This window comes from Micromys minutus (assembly GCF_963924665.1).
Source record: "Micromys minutus genome assembly, chromosome: 1".
Lineage (NCBI taxonomy): Eukaryota > Metazoa > Chordata > Mammalia > Rodentia > Muridae > Micromys > Micromys minutus.
The window spans coordinates 116,379,376-116,383,818 of record NC_137969.1 but is presented as its reverse complement, the minus strand read 5'-3'; the positions used below and the strand labels follow the sequence as shown (position 1 = coordinate 116,383,818).

Genomic DNA, 4,443 nt, shown 5'->3' with positions numbered 1-4,443 from the left:
CTGAACAGTTGACTCACATTCACCAGGTAGGAAGTTCCTCATTGATGAGGCAAAATTCCTGCCTAATGCATCCTTTTATTGCAATGGTTCTTTATTTTCTTCAAAGAATCTTTGAAGTCAGTAAAACTTGTGGAGAAACACAGTGGAAACATTCATGAAACTGTTTCCTTTGCTCTCCAGTAGCCTGCATTGAGCTCTCCTTAGGTTTAGCCTGCTTTCTGGAAGTCTTGTTTGTCCTGCTGAGGATAAGCACAGAGGATTGATCCAGTCTAGACTTTCCCCTGAGATGGTTTGTATATACTCATCCTAGGGAGTGGCTATTAGAAGACAGGGCCCTGTTGGAATAGGTGTGCCACTGTGGGTGTAGGCTTTAAGACCCTCATTCTGCCTTTCTAGAAGTCAGTATTCTGCTAGCAGTCTTCAGATGTAGATGTAGAACTCTCAGCTCCTCCTGCACTATGCCTGTATGGACACTGCCATGTTTCTGCCTTGTTGATACGATACTGAACCTCTGAACCTGTCAGCCAGCCCCAATTAAATGTTGTCCTTATAAGAGTTGCCTTAGTCATGGTGTCTATTCACAATAGTAAAATTCTAACTAATACCTCCCCCAAGTGTCTAGTTTATCCATGTTATACATGGCTTTTTTTATTTTAAACAATTAAGTCAATTTATTTAAACAGTTGACTTAGGCATCCGCAATGGTGACTTCAGCCTCCACTCCTGACTCAATACTGATAAAAGTGATCTGTTTAACAATCTCAGGACTATGTAAGTCAATGATTCGTTTGTGGATCCTCATATGGAATCGATCCCATGTCTTGGAGCCTTCACCACAAGGTGTTTTTCTGGTAGTGATTCTCAATGTCTTGGTAGGCATGTGCACTGGTCTTTTCACTTTCATATCCTTTTCCTTAGCGCCACAAGGATGATCAAGTCCACACAAACCTTCTCCAGCGACTTCATGTTGGGGCTGGTGAGCATGACCGGAATTCAGTGAATCGCCACTTCCGGCTCCACGGGCGTCTTTCCGGTATCTTTAAATGCTATGTTTGAGGTGTTGCTTCCTGACCAACTTGTTCCTCAGCAGGAGCAAACAGCGGTGAGTCAGGACGGAGCAGACGGAAGGAGCTCCATAGCACGAACCACCAGGTCTCAGAAAAGCGTACATGGTTTATTAATAGGATGGGCATGCAACCAGTTTGTCAAGAACAGTCATAGGACTCATAGTGTATTGGGGTAACTACTCACCATTCTCTGGTTCTCATTAAAAGCACCCTAGTTCAAATACTAGATCACATGGTACCCTAATTTTCAACAATCAACACCTTGGTGATTCATTTGCTCCCTTTTAAAGAATATCTATAACCTGAGTTATGCCCATTTTAAAAACAAGCTTCCAATATATTATTGATTCATCAGGCATCTCCACTGCACAATGTAGATTAACTTTTCTAGAATAGACATATCTTCTGCGTCTCAAGTAACTTCCTCTTATGCCAACTAGTCACGTTCTAGATTTGTTTGTGTAGACCCTGGAGCTTGAGCTTATGGCCACACATAAAACCGAATATTTACAAAAGGCATCGTGTTGGTCCATTGTGCAACCCAACAACACATTTCTACCAAACAGCTCTTCTGATACTCCACACCATGCCTGTGAGAGCACAGTAACCTTTGTGCTGGTTTTTACATGTTTTTTTGTCTGTCTGTGTTACAGGGTAATGCGCAGTGCTCTTTGCCCTTCATTTTTCAATTCCATCTTCAAGACCACTGTCCTTGCTTCCACTTTGATTCCCCCAAAGAGACGATTTTAAAACAATTTCACTGGTTTCCTGAAGGACATAAAAATGATAGATTTGATTAGGCAAATCCATATTTTAAAAATCTGATATATAGTGTGTCAATGTTGAATACTTTCAGCAGAGAATAATATGGAGTTTTCTGGCCATAAAGACCCATAAAACACCTCCTATTTGTCTAGGTGATGTGTTTTTCTTGCAGTATGTTGTTCTACATTGTCCTCTTCTCAGCTCTTTGGGGGAGTTGTTTGTTCAGCAAGTGCTATGTATAGTAAATTGCCATATGCATTTATGTTCCTATATAAATAATGAACAGTTCTGCATCCAGAGACACTGTGATAGCTACAGCAATAATATGTATTCTTTATTTTCCAGCAGGAAGATGTACAGAAGAGTTTTACCTTGCTTCAGCAGATGAGGTTTATCAGATTGTCCATGACCTCATTTTTCTTCCTGGAAAGAGTAGGAAAACCCTCCTTGTGATTGCTCTGAAAACATACTAGTTGCTTAGAATGAAAAGAAGGGGGTATTTTACATTTGGAGATGGATCTCAAAAATCATTGTATTTTTTCCTACTTAATATTCTCCAAAATTTGAGGTGTGTATGTTAAATAATTAGGAGATTTATTTTCCATTTCTCCTCTGTTTTCATAGTATAATATGCAATAAATCGCGTATATTACCAGAAGAATGGACTGGGTGTACCAGTCATGAGCTAACAGTAGACTATGGAACTTACCATCTTACCTCAAGCAGGTTACTAATCTCCCCAGTTCTCATGATATGCTCCTTTTTGTGTGATGATAAGAATAAAACCCAAATGATTTTGGCATCATTTATGTTTTACTCAAAACTGTCCCATCTCAATCAGTAGATCACAGAGCACCCTAGTTTTGACCAATCTACAACCTTGATGACTAGCACTCCACCTCTGAGCTGCACTTCCAGCTCATTCACATGCTTTCTGAGGCTGACAGTTTTTCTGAGAAGGTCATTGTGGAGAAGATGAGGACAGTACATGCCTAACAACAGAGCAGAGTAACTCAGAATAATGGAACAATTTTCCTTTGTACCTGCTTCCACATTCCCACCACTATAGATCACATAATTCAATTGTCATCCTCTGTTCAAGTGCCTGTCCTTATTGCCGGACAGTGAGCCACTTGATGGTATGGGCCAAGCTTCTTCTCAAGTAGCTCTCAAGGTAAGCTTAGAGGATAGTAGGCATTTAACATACGCACACACTTTCTGTTTTATTTTGAGACAGGCTCTCAGTTTGTAGTTGAGGATGTCTTTTAATATGGTTTGCCTGCTTCTCTCTCAAATGCTGGGATTATAAGTATGTGTTGTCATATCTGGTTACAGGATTCTGAGTGTGGCAACTTACTGTTATTTTTTTTTTTATCTACACTGGATAGGGGTGGTAGGGAGATGGGAGACAGCAGACATTGAGAGATTTTAAGTGTGGCAGCATAAAATTGTTTAGGAACAAATTAAAAATAATAAAAAAACCCCAAAAAACTCCCACTGAAAATCTTAAATTATGAGGTATTCAAAATTGCCCACTGATCAAGCAAAATCACTTGCTGATATCATCTATACTGGATGGTACATCCAACAGTAACGAGATGACTATCTAGTATCGTGTAAAGATTTCCTTTACATTAACAAGATTGTCCACAGGCATTGGGTTAAAACAACACTCCATGTTAGGTAACTCATCACTGATAGGTAGTCAATGGCTGACCAATGTATCTTTGGGACCATATAAATACTAACACTCATCCTACTAATGATGATTCTAAAGACAGACCTAATTCATTGTATCATGGACCAGGTCAGTCTTATCAGTGTCAGTGATGGGCTATGTGACTATGGCTTCTTTTGTCTACACATAGGAATATGAGCAATAATTTTTGCACAAACTTTTGAACAGGCTCTATTAGACCTGCCTCTTCCAACCCACTGTAACTGTTGGCAGCCAGAGTTTTCTTTTTCTCTGTTCTTGTTCATATTTTGAAAAAAGTAAGTCACATTTTATACTTCCAGATTTGAAGGTTATTGGAGTTATATGGATTTAACACTTTTACAGCAATGAACCAAAGAGAGTTTCTTATGAATGTTTAATAATTCTTGACATTTTACTAAGGTAAAGAACATCCACAAAATGTATCCTTGAATCTGTAAGGCATGGTGCCTGAAGGTCTTAATTGCATTGCAAACAGAAACACAAAATAATTGATATGCAGTAAACTGTTCTCCAGAATGGTTAGAATACAACACTCTGCTATGGTTTGAGTATAAAATGTCCCCCATAGGCTCATATACTTAAACACTTGATCCTTAGCTGGTGGTGCTGTTTTTGGGAGTATTATGAAACCTTTAGGGGGTAGGGTCTTGCTGAGGAGAGGTAGCTTTTGGGAACCTATCCCAGCCATGCTTCCAAACCAATCTGTTTCTCAGTTTCCTGGTCCAGCAAGATGTGAGGAGTCTTGGGTCACATCCTCCTACTGCCATGCCTTCCCAGAAACACGAACTATATCCCCTCAAAATGTGAGCCAAAATAAGTGCTTCCTTAAGTTATTTCCTGCTAGGTCTTTCATCATAGGGATGAGAGAAGTCACTAACACAGGTTCTGGTA

The 4,443-nt window shown here is 39.6% G+C and overlaps 1 pseudogene across 1 annotated transcript; it reads right to left on the bottom strand.

The window, feature by feature from the left end:
• Positions 1-688: 688 nt before the first annotated feature.
• On the bottom strand, positions 689-2,822 carry LOC308438864 (small ribosomal subunit protein uS10-like; annotated as a pseudogene). The gene is made up of 2 exons: positions 2,732-2,822; positions 689-1,082 (listed from the first exon to the last, which is right to left on the bottom strand). The product of its transcript is annotated as a small ribosomal subunit protein uS10-like (transcript).
• Between the last annotated feature and the right edge of the window lie 1,621 nt (positions 2,823-4,443).